Source organism: Castanea sativa, chromosome 5 (assembly GCF_040712315.1).
Source record: "Castanea sativa cultivar Marrone di Chiusa Pesio chromosome 5, ASM4071231v1".
NCBI lineage: Eukaryota > Viridiplantae > Streptophyta > Magnoliopsida > Fagales > Fagaceae > Castanea > Castanea sativa.
This window is the reverse complement of record NC_134017.1, coordinates 73,257,596-73,274,231: the sequence shown is the minus strand read 5'-3', so window position 1 is coordinate 73,274,231 and position 16,636 is coordinate 73,257,596. Positions and strand designations below refer to the sequence as shown.

Here is a 16,636-nt window from a genome sequence, read left to right as displayed (position 1 = left end):
GGTCGTGGGTTTGATTGTGAGAACGTGAAGTTTGCTTGGTTGCTCTTGTTCTGGGTTTGCTATTGTTCTTGGTTTGTTTGGTTGGGTTTGACTTGGCGGTGGTGGGTTTGATTGTGAGAACGTGAATTTTTCTGGGTATATTGATTGTGAGAATGTGAAGTTTGATTTTGGGTTTGCTCTTATTCTAGGGTTTGGGAAGAACATGAAGAACAAGTTTTTATGTTCTTATGAAAAAAATAATGAAAGTAAGAAAAAAAAAGTAATAATAATGATAATAAAATTAGATTTAAGGTTTGTTTTTAATTTAGTTTAAATACTCTGAGCTGGCTTTTTTTTATTAAATTAAATGCTGATGTGGAATTTAAAAAATGTTAAATATAATATTTTTTTATTAGTCATGTTAGCATATAACATGCCAACAAAACACTCTATTTGCCACATATGCATTTTTTGTTATTGGGTTGACGGCAGGGACCAAAATAGAATCGATTTTCTGATTTTAGAAACTAAATTAATTAAGAGCAAAATCAATTTAGAGAGTAAAACGAGAATTGACCAAAAATGTAGAGAACAAAAATCTATTTTCGCCTAAAACTTAAAAGAATGGAACATTCTATTTTTATTGTTATTCACGTGGGGCTCACAAAAAAAAAACAAAGAAAAAAAAAATCAAATTTCCAAACCGAACAAACAAAAAATTTTAAAACAGAGGACATAGCATTAACCTGTACAGCACACAAGTAAAGAAGGAAAGGCAGATTGTCAGGACCGAAAACCCACCGGAAGAAGAAGAAGAGAAGTAGAAGAAAAAAAAAAAACAAGAAGGGTCCGAAACCCAGAAGAAGAAGAAGGTAGGATTCGCTGTTATTTGAAAAGTAACGATTTCACATGAAAGTCAGGATGTTAGGTACTGAATGTGTGATTATGAGTTTAACTCATGTAGTCAATTATGTTACACTGTTGAGTTTGACTGGTCAATAAGGGAAATTACAAAATCCATGTGTTTTATAAAATTGAAGCTTGGATGCCTCCGGTCCCTAGACGCAATTCTGCGTCACTTGTGATGCTTGGCTGCTCCTTTTTGAGTTTGAAGCAAAATCCTTTTTGATAGGCTGCTTCTTTGTTTGAAAAAAGAGAGGTAAAAGTTGAGGCGTGTAGTCCTAAAAGAAACAACTAGTCAGCGATAGGTATCAGAAATAGAAGACTTCAGAATTTTCTCTCTGCTTTCTTGTAGGAAGACTTCGTGCCCACCCACCACCCCCTCCAAAAAAAGAAAAGAAAAGTTATTTTAAGTGGAAGACCACTGCACACAAACATGGATGCTGAAACCATGGTCATGCCATTGTTTCTGATCATGCTTTTCTTCCCATTTTGCACTTCCGTTGACACCTTAACACCAGACCAATCCATCAAGGATGGCCAGTCTTTAATTTCCAACAAAAATAATTTCGCCATAGGCTTCTTCAGTCCCGGCAATTCTAGCTACCGGTATCTTGGTATTTGGTTTGTCAAAGTGGCAAAACAAACTATTGTGTGGGTGGCAAACAGGAATGATCCTATTATTGATTCCTCCGGTGTTCTCTCCATCAACCCCTATGGAAACCTTGTCCTCCATGACAGTTCTAACCGTCTTCTTTGGTCTACAAATGTGTCTCTCCAGGGGACAACCTCCTCTGTTGCACAGCTTCTAGATTCAGGAAATCTGGTATTGGTCCAAGGCAATAACAATAAGTTGATATGGCAAAGCTTTGATCATCCTACAGACACCTTGCTTCCAGGCATGAGGTTTGGGTTGAATCGGATAACTGGGCTAGACAGGTTCTAGACATCATGGAAATCGCAAGATGACCCCGGTACTGGGGACTACTCCTTTAAGATGAATCCTACAGGCTCTCCACAAGTCATCTTGTATAAGGGTTCGACTTTATATTGGCGGTCAGCTCCATGGCCGTGGGCAACATCATCATCATCAGCAACTGTCTCATCGGGTTTTAATTACGATTCTATTAACAACGAAGATGAGGTATCATACGCCTACTCTATTGATGACCCCTCCATCATTTCTAGACTAGTGGTTGGCAACTCTGGATTACTCCAGAAACTTATGTGGAATGATGGTGACCTTCAATGGAAGGAATTCTGGTCGGCACCTAAATACCGGTGTGACAACTATAGACACTGTGGTGCCTACGGTAAATGTGGTCCCGAGTCTACCAGTTTTAATAGGTTTGAGTGTACTTGTTTGCCAGGGTATGAACCCAAGTCTCCGAAGAATTGGTATCACAGAGATGGTTCTGAGGGGTGTGTGAGGAAGCAGTTGGGGTTGTCAATGTGTGGGAATGGAGAAGGGTTTGTGAAGGTGGAGCTTTTGAAGGGTCCTGATTCATTTAATGCAGTTTGGATGGACAAGAGTACGAGTAGCTCAGAGTGCGAGCAGGCATGCCTGAGAAATTGCTCTTGCACAGCTTTTGTCAGCATAAATATTGATGGGAAGGGGACCAGTTGCTTGGCATGGTATGGGGAATTGAATGACATTTCAGAGAGTTCATATGAAAGGTGGGAGCTAAATGTACGTGTAGATGCAACTGAGTTAGGTGGCCTTCTCCACTTGCTTGTATTTTTCGTAAATTTTCATTTCTGCCTATTTTACCTTACAAATCGTGGACTGATTTTTATTTTTTTTTTGTCCTCCAGCTACTTACACAAGGAAGTCCAATGGTTTTCTTGGCCACAAGAGGCAGCGGACTATTACAATAATTTCTCTTATGGTGACATTGTTTCTGGTATACTTGATAGGCTATATATGCCTAATGAAGAAGAAGAAGAAGAGGAAAACAAAAGGTAACAAAATCACTTCCATTGTATTGTTCGCACAAACACAGAGGAAAATATATATATATATATATCAAGAGTCATTTTGGTAGACCACTTGAGCTATATAAATGCTCAATTGCAAAATTATAGTCAGCAATGTCTATCAATCTATCAATATGTTTTAGGACAGTCAAGAGAAAATTGCACAATCAATCATTATATTTTACCGGTGCCATGGACTATTTGGAGGGAAATGAGCTAGAGGAGAATAGTAGACAACCAGATTTATTGATCTTTGATCTAAGCTGCATAGTTGCTGCCACTGACAAATTCTCTCCAATCAACAAACTAGGAGAAGGTGGCTTTGGTTCTGTTTTTAAGGTAAAGTTACAATTCATAATGGCATCGTTGAATGTTGATATCTTGTATACTTTCCATTCTTTTTCAATTTCCATTATTGTGTGCGTGTGAATGCAAGAAAATGATTTACATAATCTAGGACATAAGTTATTGAAGAATCAGATTGTGGCATTGAACTCAATTGCTTTGAACTAATTGTTACAACTAAGCTTAATTTTGGATCATGGATTCAGGGTCAATTATCTAATGGACAACAAGTAGCTGTGAAAAGGCTATCCAACATTTCAGGACAAGGAATAGAGGAATTCAAAAATGAAGTTACGTTAATTGCAAAACTTCAACATAGGAATCTTGTCAAGCTTTTTGGTTGTTGCATTCAGGGGGAAGAAAAGATGTTGATTTATGAGTACATGCCCAACAAAAGCTTGGATTTCTTCATTTTTGGTACGTCTTCTTTCTATTAATCTATTGCATTCATCTATTTTATTTTCTTCTAATATATATATTCAGAGAATATTTTTGGACTACATAAAACCAAATATTTTTACACTATTTAATCACATTTTGAGTATTTTGGAGTTGAATTTTATTGTAGACCATACAAGAAGTTCATTACTTAATTGGGGGAAACGCTTTGAAATCATTATTGGGATCACTCGTGGGATTTTGTATCTTCATCAAGACTCAAGATTAAGAATTATACATAGGGATCTTAAAACTAGCAATGTTCTCCTAGATGGTGAGATGAATCCAAAAATTTCAGATTTCGGAATAGCTCGTATATTCAAGGGGGACCAAATTCAAGACAAGACAACTAGAGTTATCGGAACATAGTAAGTACTTATGTGCATACAAAGCCTTGCACACTTTCCACACATAAAAAATGAAGGCCTATGCAAAGATTAACTCTTTTGTTAATACTATTCACAAGCAGTGGTTATATGTCACCGGAGTATGCAGTATTTGGGAAATTTTCAACAAAATCAGACGTTTTTAGTTTTGGTGTCATATTGTTGGAGATCATTAGTGGCAAGAAGAATAACAGTTCTTATCAAACACACCCTTCCTTAACTCTGATAGGGCATGTAAGTAATAAAAAAACAATTGTCTTTTCCATTTGCATTTATAATACCACCCCTTTTTGATAATGCTATAAACCATACAGGTTTGGGAACTATGGAGAGAAGATAGAGCCTTAGATATAGTTGATTCATCGATTACTGAGTCATTTGTTTCTCATGAAGTTTTGAGATGCATTCAAATTGGGCTCTTATGTGTGCAAGAAGATGCAACAGAACGACCAACCATGTTGGCTATTCTTCTCATGCTAAGTTGTGAAACAACTATTCCTTCTCCGAAACAACCTGCTTTCGTTTTCAGAAGACCAAAAAATGATTTGGGATCAATCACTGAAAAGGGGTTTTATTCTATAAATGACGTGACAATAACTATGTTTGAAGCTCGCTAAAAGGTAAAGATTGCTGCATCTAAATTGCTTCTATAAGGATTTATGGGAACAATTAACATTTTACTCCGTTTATAAGAACAAATATAATTCTTATTCTTTTTCCTCCTTTCTTTCCTTTTGTACCAGGTGATCCTAAAGTAAAGTATCCAAAAGTAAAATATAAGAGTTAGAGAATATAGCTTACTTCAGTGGATTTCCCCTAACCTCTGAATATATATATATATATATATATATATATATATATATATATATATATAAAACTGCAAAGCAAACCTCATATGCTAATAAGTAATAATTGAAATATATTAGAGAATGATGTAACCTACAAACAATTTCCTGTGCTCCAAGCATAAGAACTTTTAGGAAAGCCAAAAGGCAAACATGCAATCTGTGGTGGATAGTACTGTAGGAACAATGTTCTTTCAATTTTTTCGGTAAATATCGTCGTCATAATCATATGACAAGACTGTGTTTGCTGTTTATTCTCACTTATTAATAGCTTATCTAATCTAATTACCTGAAACCCTTGGATATTTTGATTTTGTAATATATGTCAAGTCCAAGTTTCATAGGCCTAAGATGCAGCTCAAAAGAAGACTGTTGTTTATGAGCAATTCGTAATTTAGACATCCATTTAATCAGTTGAAAGATGATTTTTGAGGGATGTTGAATTTGATAGTGGCTCGATGCATTGAAAATTGTGAAACCAAAATCTAATTATGTTCATTAAGTCAATTGCTGCCTTGTTTTTCACTCCCTACATGACAACATATAAAAGACTTATTATAGCATGACTTCAACAAGAGGTTTAGAGAGAGAGAGAGAGAAGGCCTAAGCTTCATTTTGATCAACCTATGATTCAAAAGTCTTTATTCAACAATGGAGTTGGAATTTTGGTGATCAAGAGCTAAAGTCACAGAGACTATTATCTCAATACATTGCAGCAGAGAACAAATTTTTATGGTGGTCCTTGGGAGTCATTTAGAGGGTCTAATTGTGATCACAGATGCAGATCGTGAGAGAAGGGTTTCATAAGCAAGAGTCCAAAAGGTCTGAAACTGGGGTGGGGTCATGAGAAATGACAAAGAAGGAATTCATAAATTGTATTATTCTAGCACAAAAACTATCAAAGAAAACGAAGAGATAAACATAGAATCATGGGTTTGTACAATGCCCTTAAGTGTTTGGCAATGTCTTTTTAATGGCTTAATGCACATACTCTTCAAAGGGTATTGTGCCTCTCACACTTGACCAAACAGAATTTTTAATTTTACCAAATTATTTATTGATTCACAAAATTGGATTCCCTTAGTATAATATGAAGGATTTTAGTGTCCCACTTGAAAGTTCAGTTTTGATTATCTGTACAAGCTATTCAATAGCTACCTAATGATGAAAATTTGTGCTGAGATTTGGTGCTGCAAAAGATTACGACAGAGAAGAAACTTAGCGAAGAAGAAAATTGAACAGAGACTATGAAATCTTAACTAACTTGAGATCAACTCTAGCAAATTGAACCGACTCATAACAACTTTTTTAACCTGCTCACTATAATGGCTACATAAGATGACACCGTTTGGTGCTTTACACTTAAAAAGGCTTTGTTAAAACATCATCATTTGTACCAGTAGTACTATGAGGCCACTCTATTTTAATGACGGCACATGAGGCCTAATAAGAAAACCCATTGTTTGATTATTATTATTACTATTATTATTATTATTATTATTATTATTATTATTATTATTATTATTATTATTATCAAATCTTTTAAGTTTTTAGTCATCTAACTTTACTTTTATTTAATTGAGTTTTCTAAATTTAAAATTTATTCAATTTAGATATTTTGTCCAATTCCGTTAAAAAAATGTCATTAAATATACAATTAACTAATGGAAAAATAATTATCACTTAAGAAAATCTATAAAATTAATAAATAATTCTATTTTTTTTATTTGAAAACAATATTTTTTAATGACATTTTTTTAACAAAATTGGATAAAAGACTTAAATTGAATAAATTTGAAAATCATTAAACGAAAGTAAAGTTAAATAACTGAAATACCAAATTTGAGATCAATTAGCATTTTAGCTTTTTTTTAAAAATTTATTTAATATTATTTTTTATGTACATTTATGTTGCGGGTTCCAATTAGTTTAACTAGTAAAGTCTAAAATGGTTGAACAAGAGATTTGGATTCAATCTTCCCCTACACCAAATACCAATTGGTGTAATAGTATGATTATAAAGAGTTATCATTTGGAGCAGAAGTCATAGGTTCAAACTCTCTCAAAAATATTAAAAAAAGAAAAAAGTTGCTTCGGTTGGGCATAAAACGATGTACTACCACACAATTTGTCACACCCTAAACCCAAAAGGGTCCAAAGCATGAAAAACCGAGCCTTCAAGAGATATATTGTGGGGGATTTTTTTTTCTTTTCATTTGATAAAATAAATAAATATACTAATCTCTCCACAATATACGTCAAAGCTCTATAACACACTTACAAACAATACAAACTATAAATCATGTGTCTCCAAATATACATGAAAATCCAAAGTTCCAAATAATTAAACACAAAGTCATGATCCTCTCTAAGATACGTAACCTCAACAGAAACCTCAACAAAAAATCTAGGCCTATCACACCCAAGGCTAACAAACCTCAAGAGCCCAACCTCCAATAGAATTAGATATGGCCTCGAATAATTTAGTAAGTTGAGTCACCAACAATTTATAGCACAAATCTCCCACTTAGCATAGTACTCTAATCACCACCAACAAAATAAGCTCCATGCTCGACGTATGGCTAATTTATTTGTAAAGCTATTGGAGAGTGGAATGAGCTAAAGCCCAATAAGTAATATTTGGGTAATTTTTAACCAAATCTGATGTCTTTAGTTTTGGTGTCATATTATTAGAAATCATAAGTGGCAAGAAAAACATAGATTCTTATCAGAACCACCCTTCCCTAACATTAATAGGGCATGTCAGTAACATAAAACATTAATCTTTACTATTTGCATTTATAATACAACCCATATATGGATTATGCTATGACTCACACAGGTTTGGGAACTTTGGAAGGAAGATAGAGCCTTGGATATAGTTGATTCATCAATAAATGAGTCATTTGTTTCCCTCGAAGCCTTGAGATGCATTCAAATTGGGCTCTTATGTGTGCAAGAAGATGCAATGGACTGACCAACAATGTTGGCAGTTCTTCTCATGCTGAGTAGTGAAACAACTCTTCCTTCTCCAAAACAACCTGCTTTCATTTTCAAAAGTGCTACCAATGATTTTGAATCAATCACTGGAGGGAGCTTCATTCTGTAAATGACGTGACAATAACCAAATTTGAAGCTCGCTAAAGGCAAAGATTCTACTTAAGCTACATCTAATTTGCTTCTATAAGGATTCTAGTTAGCTACATCTAGATTGCTTCTATAGGGATTTGTAGGACAAATTAATTTTTTACTCATAAACATTTGAAATATCTCTTTATGATTAGTGAGACATTATTTTTGTAATTTCAATATAGTAAAACTTGTAATACCGGTATGACTCATAAATTAATGTTGTCTTGTGTGGCAACCGAGAAGCCCATGACACAAAACACTGGCAAAGAGGCCATAAAAATTGCTAACAAAACAAAGGTTTTTTTTTTTTTTTGGAGCCAAGATAAGCTGGGAGCGTAAACACCCACCAGCTTGTGTTCTTTGTGACCAAACCCAACTCCATTGTTGAAGAAAAATGCGAGCTTGGAGAGAGAGAGAGAGAGAGAGAGAGAGAGAGAGAGAGATTGTTGAGACTTGAGAGTGTACTGTTTGAGCTTGCATTGTGGTATTGTTGAGAAAGCAAGATGGGTCACTAAGAACAGCACCCAACTGCAGGTGAGTGAATCAATCAATGGTTGTAGGATTATCTATGTTAGTTAATGTTTGTAATGATGCCCCTCTCTATGTCTTGTGTTTTATTTGTGTGTGTGTGTGTGATTTAGATTGGTAATAGATTGAGCTGGAGAAGAAAGTATGCAGCCAAAGATATAAAATTTGGGCTTTTAGCCTGGGCTCTGTCTTATGCTAAAGGGTGTGGAGGAGATTGCTGTTGCTGTCAAAGTCACCATGGGTCCTAATCACACCATTCCTTAATTCATATTTTTGACCATTCTTTAATAATGCCTCAATAATAAGTTTAACCAGCATTGGTCTTTCTACTCACTTTAGACCCAAAAATCAATCATTCATTTAAGTTTTCCATATCTGCTTTCTTCATATAGCATATTTTGCAATGGATGGGAAATATGGTACAATAAATGAGGTGAATATAATGTTACACTATTAAAGGGTCAATAAAAAGACTTGTGTAAGTCCATGTGTTTTGATCATGAGATAATTACAATATACTGTTAATCTCACAGCGCTCCAATCCGATATGCCAATCTCAACCTATTTTCTAGATCCTTCATTTGCCAACCTATTATGTTGCTCTAAAACTTAAGAAAAATATATTTAAGATAAGTATTGTGATATTTTGTCACACCCCAAACCTAAAAGGATCCAAAGCATGAGAAATACATTCCAAAGGTACCTATAAATTTTTCTTTTTTGACAATTCAATCCAAACAATTCATACCAAGTACCAACATCAAGAACTTTCAAAATAATTTCATTAAAGATACTTCCAAAATAAGTCAAATTCTCATGCAATAATTACAAGGACCATTGGCCACAAAAGAATGGAGGTCTGAATTAACTACATATAAACATCTTGTTTCTAAGATGGGATAAAAATCATCACCAAAGTCAATTACAAAACAATTGTGCAAAATATCCCTAGTGTGTGCAGCTCCATCACTAGGTTAGGAGTCTCATACTCCTAAGGTTAGGAGTCTCATACTCCTAAGGTCTATAATATCAAAAGTCTAGCCTCCAAAAAGTAGTTGCCTATCTACTATAAGCCATGACATCTAACTCAAAAGGTTGTTGCCTACTTTGTAAAAATCCATAATTAAACAGTAGTGGGACAAAGCTCAATAAGTAGCAATGTTAATGTGCTAGCCGTGTCACAAAGACTGCAAGTACCAGTTACTGGCTACCGTGTCACACAGACTTAGGTGCCATAATACAATCCACCATGTCATAAAGACTTATGCTATGTTTGGATGTTGGGGGAAAGAGGGGGAGTAGAGTAGAGGGTGATAGAGTAATTTAATTACCTTGTTGAGATGATTTTTAAGAAATGAAGGGAGGGATTTGGAGGGGTTTGAACTACTTCTAACCCCTCATTTTTAATTCCCCCAAATTAGAGAGATTTGAAGGGAGAGTAGATTATAAAAATGTTTGACCAAATGAATTATCAAATTTACCCTTACCATACAAATTTCCCAAATGACTTCCCACCCACTTGTCAAATGATGCTTTCCAATTCTTTAAATTATCTGATTATTTGTAATATCCATTATAAATGATCACATCAAAGCCAATCTCCTAGAATTAATAAAAACTTCGCATTATTCCCACATTATATATATACATACATATATTACACGTTTTATTTAGCTACTTACCTTGCAAGACCGCATAAAAGCCTAGCTTCCAAGTGCTTCAACAAGAATTAGTTAGAACCTAAAGAAAAGGTATACAAGTTTATCAAGACAAGTTTGAAAATCTTAAACTAAGTCTAGTTAAGTAACTTTAATCTCCCCTAGAAACAGTTCACTTAGGCAAGCCCAAACTTAGAATGTTAGGCATATTTTATTACCTCCTTTGAGGTCACCCTCTTGCCAATCACAACTTTACCCAAAAATCTCCTTAATCTCATAATTTCCTCACTTGAAAGATCTCCCACAAAACTAGCATCACAAACATTTACCAAGACAATAAGGCATCAAAATTCAAAACCGCCAAATCTTAGCTATAGAAAACCTCAAATGGCCACCATTCATTTAAATAAATAAAAACACTAAGCCCTCCATCAGAATATGTTCACCAAATCAAAACTCTTAAGGCTTAATCATGTGAATATCACTTCAAAAGCTTAGATCAACAATATGAAAATCCACCAAATTATTTAGAGTTTTTACCTTATTAGTTTGAGATGAAGGAGCCTAGAGATTCTTATGAAGTTCCTCGGTGAATCTCATCGTTAAAAAGATGGTGGTAGTGATCCAATGGAGTGCTGGTTGGTAAGGGTGAGAGAGAGATGGAGGGGTATATGTGTGTGTATTTTGTGAATAAAAGAAAGCAACGTGGGAGAGAAGGCCTTAGGTGACCGGTTAAGAGAGAGCGAGAAATATTTTAAGAGATTGTGCGGTGGGGGAATAGATGAATAGTTGGGAGCAAGTGGGGGATTTTTAAAAAAATATCTGCCAGTCAGTGAAAATTGATGCCTAGAATCCCAGCAATCCCTCGACGCCATTCTGGACTCCTGACTTATTGACTTGACCCAGCATCCATTTTCTTTTCTGCAAGGAGGCTTCAGAATCGTCAATCAAACCAAATATCAATATATTTTTCCCACCCCATATTAAAATAAAAAAAAAAGACTGCTGCACACAAACATGGATGCTGAAACCATGGTCATGTCGTTGATTCTGATCATGCTTTTCTTCCCATTTTGTACTTCCGTTGACACCTTAACACCAGACCAATCCATCAAGGATGGCCAGTCTTTGATTTCCAACAAAAATAATTTCGCCTTAGGCTTCTTCAGTCCCGGCAATTCTAGCTACCGGTATCTTGGTATTTGGTTTGTCAAAGTGGCAAAACAAACTCTTGTGTGGGTGGCAAACAGGAACGATCCTATTATTGATTCCTCCGGTGTTCTCTGCATCAACCCCTATGGAAACCTTGTCCTCCATGACAGTTCTAAGCGTCTTCTTTGGACTACAAATGTGTCTCTCCAGGGGACAACCTCCTCTGTTGCACAGCTTGAAGACTCAGGAAATCTGGTATTGATCCAAGGCAATAACGAAAAGGTTATATGGCAAAGCTTTGATCATCCTACAGACACCTTGCTTCCAGGCATGAGGCTTGGGTTGAATCGGATAACTGGGCTAGACAGGTTCTTGACATCTTGGAAGTCACAAGATGACCCCGGAACTGGGGACTACTTCTTTAAGATGAATCCTACTGGCTCTCCACAAGTCGTCTTGTATAAGGGCTCGACTTTATATTGGCGGTCAGGTCCATGGCCGTGGCACACATCATCAGCAGCAGCAACAGCCTCATCGGGCTTTAAGTATTATTCTGTTAACAACGAAGATGAGGTATCTTACACCTACTCTTTTGATGACCCCTCAATCATTTCTAGGTGTGATTGGCAACTCTGGATTACTCCAGAAACTTATGTGGAATGATGGTGATCTTCAATGGAAGGAATTCTGGTCAGCACCTAAATACCGCTGTGACAACTATAGACACTGTGGTGCCTACGGTAAATGTGGTCCTGAGTCTGATAACAATGTTTATAAGTTTGAGACTTTGAGTGTACATGTTTGCCAGGGTATGAACCCAAGTCTCCGAAGAATTGGTATCACAGAGATGGTTCTGAGGGGTGTGTGAGGAAGCAGTTGGGGTTGTCGATATGTGGGAATGGAGAAGGGTTTGTGAAGGTGGAGCTTTTGAAGGCTCTCGATTCATTTAATGCAGTTTGGATGGACATGAGTATGAGTAGCTCAGAGTGCGAGCAGGCATGCTTGAGAAATTGCTCTTGCACAGCTTTTGTAAGCATGAATATTGATGGGAAGGGGACGAGTTGTTTGGCATGGTATGGTGAATTGATTGACGTTTCCGAGAATTTATATGAAAGGTGGGATCTAAATGTACGTGTAGATGCAACTGAGTTAGGTGGCCTTCTCCACTTGCTTGCATTTTTCGTAAATTTTCATTTCTGCCTATTCCAACATACAGATCGTGGACTGATGTTTTTTTTTTTTTTTTTTTGTCCTTCAGCTACTTACACAAGGAAGTCCAATGGTTTTCTTGGCCACAAGAGGCAGCTGGCTATTACAATAATTTCTGTTATAGTGACATTGTTTATGGTATGCTTGATAGCCTATATATGCCTAATGAAGAAGAGGAAAACAAAAGGTAACAAAATTACTTCCATTGTATTGTGCACACAAACACAGGAATATATATATGTACATATAAATCAAGAGTCATTTTAGTAGTCTACATTAGCTATATAAATGCTCAATTGCAAAATTATAGTGAGCAATTTATCAATATGTTTTTGGACAGTGAAAAGAAAATTGCACAATCAATCATTATATTTTACCGGTACTAAAGGCTATTTGGAGGGAAATGAGCTAGAGGAGAGTAGTAGACATCCAGATTTATTGATCTTTGATCTAGGCTGCATAGTTGCTGCCACCGACAATTTCTCTCCAATCAACAAACTAGGGCAAGGTGGCTTTGGTTCTGTTTTTAAGGTACAGTTACAATTCATAATGACATCGTTTAACGTAAATATCTTGCATATTTTCCTTTCTTTTTCAAATTCCATTATTGTGTGAGTGTGAATGTAGGAAAATGATTTACATAAGCTAAGACATATGTTATTGAAGAATAAGATCGTGGCATTGAACTCAATTGCTTTGAAGTAATTGTTATGACTGAGCTTAATTTTGGATCATGGATTCAGGGTCAATTATCTAATGGACAAGAAGTAGCTATTAAAAGGCTATCCAACAGTTCATCACAAGGAATAGAGGAATTCAAAAATGAAGTTTTGTTGATTGCAAACCTTCAGCATAGGAATCTTGTCAAGCTTTTTGGCTATTGCATTCAGGGGGAAGAAAAGATGTTGATTTATGAATACATGCCCAACAAAAGCTTGGACTTCTTCATTTTTGGTATGTCTTATTTCTATAAATCGATTGCATTCATCTGTTTTATTTTCTTCTATTATTTATGTTCAAAGAATATATTTGGACTACATACAACCAAATATTTTACACTAATTAATCACATTTTGAGTATACTGGAGTTAAATTTTATTGTAGATCATACAAGAAGTTCATTGCTTAATTGGGGGAAACGCTTTGAAATCATCATTGGGATCGCTCGTGGGATTTTGTATCTTCGTCAAGACTCAAGATTAAAAATCATACATAGGGATCTTAAAACCAATAATGTTCTCTTAGATGGTGAGATGAATCCTAAAATTTCGGATTTCGGGATAGCTCGTATATTCAATGGGGACCAAATTCAAGACACGACAACTAGAGTTGTCGGAACATAGTAAGTATCACCCAAACACATGCACGCCTGCATGCACAAAGCCTTGCACAACTACCACCCTTACGGAAAACGAAGGCCTATGCAAACTTTAACTTTATTTTTAATATTGTTCACATGCAGTGGTTATATGTCACCAGAATATGCAATATTTGGAAAATTTTCAACAAAATCAGATGTCTTTAGTTTTGGTGTCATATTGTTGGAGATCATTAGTGGCAAGAAGAATAACAGTTCTTATCAAAGGCACGATTCCCTAACTTTGATAGGGCATGTAAGTAATAAAAAACAACAATCTTTACCATTTACATTTATAATATAGCCCCTTATGGATAATGCTATGAACCATATAGGTTTGGGAACTATGGAGAGAAGATAGAGTCTTGGATATAGTTGATTCATCAATAAATGACTCATTTGTTTCCCATGAAGTCATGAGATGCATTCAAGTTGGGCTCTTATGTGTGCAAGAAGATGCGATGGACCGACCAACAATGTTGGCAGTTCTTCTCATGCTAAGTTGTGAAACAACTCTTCCTTCTCCAAAACAACCTGCTTTCATTTTTAGAAGACCTACCTATAATTTGGGATCAATTACAGGTGAGCGGTTTTATTCTATAAATGACGTGACAATCACTGAATTTGAAGCTCGCTAAAGGTAAAGATTCTAGTTAGCTGCATCTAAAATGCTTCTATAAGAATTTCTAGGACAAATTAAAATTTTGCTCTTTTTGTATTTATGAAAAAAATGTAATTTCTTATTCATTTTATTCTTAAGTGTTAAATTTTTACCTTTTTTTTTTCAGTTGTTACTACTACTACTTATATTGTTACTAATAATCTGTTTTTCTTAACTTAGTCAGTGGCATTGCCTGTAGGGTTTGAAATTCCACTCTCATTATTGTAACTATTAAATTATTTAAAAATAAATACACATTAACTTGGTTTTTTATCATAAGATTCAATAATTGAGACACCCGCTACCTTTCTAGTTCGATTTTTAAATTAATTCTCCAAGTTTGTTCAGCTCCATTGTGAAAGTAACGATAATATTCTTTAATTTCTAAATAAGATGAAATATAAAAATAAATTGACTCTCCTTTTACTCCAAGTGATCCAATAGTAAATAGAATTGTTGGTGAATATGACCTACTTAGGTGGACTGCACTCTCCCTTGACCTTTCAAGATCATTCTTTTTTTTTCTTTTTCTTTTTTCGGCTGAGACTTTGATCTTTCAAGATCTATAGACTATAACGCAGTGCAAGCCTCAACATCTATATATATATTATTACTAAAAGTTGAAGCGTAGCATTTAATGTTGCTACGCTCCAGTTGAGCCACCTCATCCTCCACCTCATACTTTTTTTTAAATATCCTTTTTTCCTTTATGATTTCTCTCTATTTTTTATATAAAAAAAATTAAATATAGATCATGGGCAAACATGTTGATGCACTCTAATAAGATTACTATTCATCTCCTTCTCTAAAAAAAAAAAAAAAAAAAACAGAGACTTTTCATCTGCTACTAATCTACTACATATACTAGATCATCTCAATTGTTATCCATACAACATGAGTTATTATCTTCAGTTACGACTATTCACATCCTTCCATCCAAAATTGGAATTTGGAAGCAAAACGTTTTCTTTGTAACGTAAATGCAAAGTTAGAGTCTTCAATCCAAATCACCCTTCCACTTTCAATAGCTAATCCAAATCTTATATATTCTGCCTGTAAGTTCTCTCTCCATCTCCACTTTAGTTTTTTTTCTCCCAAATTTCTGAACTTAGCCAATGCCTAGTACATATGCAAGACAAAGGTGTGCAAACTATCAAGAATTCAATTCCACTATTGATTATTGCTTACAATCCCAGAGGAATTTATCGATTCTTTATTGAAATTTTGGGTAATCAATTTCTTTTACATATCACTCTTGATTTTTGTTTAGGTGTGTTTCACAATGTTGAATTATCACTATATTTGTATCGCAACTTTTGATGACTTTTTCAATGGTTAGTATTTTTTGTTTAACGTTAAGACTGAATGCTAATTAGCTCACAATGTGCATGATGTTATATTTCTAAAAGGTAGTCAGTCAATCAATATAACTCATATTTTTTTTTTAAACAAAAAATAATTATTTTGTGTTTTTTCATTTAGTCACAATACAAATTGTTTTTTTTACCAACCATTGGCACTAGCACCCCTATCTACGTGTTTAACAATATTCATGAACTCTTCTCTTAGCTATGTATTTTGACTTATTTTCTTTATATATACGAATTTTGGTTTGTAAAAAATGCGTGCCTTTATTATTTTCGAGGTATCTCTCTCCCATTACATTTTTCTTATGTGCATCATGTTTTTATTTATCTATCTAACTTATATATATTGTATTTATCTATCTAAATTTTATATATATATATATATATAATCTTTTGACTCCTTTTTTTTCTGCCCTTAAGGTTGGCCCTTACAACAAATAGATTTCATACTAAACAAAAACTCAATTATGTTGTCATCATTTTTGTTTTTTGTTTTTTTTAATATTTAAGGGATATTGAAGGAGAATAAAAGTGACTTTTAGAGTAGTTTGGAGTTCTAATCTTTCTAGGTAGACTTAAAAGTTTGAACTATTTTATACAAAAAATTTTGTGTATATATGTCAAATTTTCTCAACATAAAACTTATATGCGGGCCATATTTTGTCTATGAAAGCCAAATAGAATCACTTGGCATTTCTTCAA

At 34.7% G+C, this 16,636-nt stretch overlaps 1 long non-coding RNA gene and 2 pseudogenes across 1 annotated transcript; 2 read left to right on the top strand and 1 right to left on the bottom strand.

Moving 5' to 3' along the window:
* Positions 1-1,308: 1,308 nt before the first annotated feature.
* On the top strand, positions 1,309-4,758 carry LOC142636455 (G-type lectin S-receptor-like serine/threonine-protein kinase RKS1; annotated as a pseudogene).
* Positions 4,205-10,924, bottom strand: LOC142636460 (uncharacterized). The gene is made up of 3 exons (XR_012844325.1): positions 10,729-10,924; positions 10,213-10,270; positions 4,205-4,538 (listed from the first exon to the last, which is right to left on the bottom strand). It is a non-coding gene; the product is annotated as an uncharacterized LOC142636460 (long non-coding RNA).
* A 136-nt stretch (positions 10,925-11,060) lies between these two features.
* LOC142636456 (G-type lectin S-receptor-like serine/threonine-protein kinase RKS1) lies at positions 11,061-14,827 on the top strand (annotated as a pseudogene).
* The last annotated feature ends 1,809 nt before the right edge of the window (positions 14,828-16,636 follow it).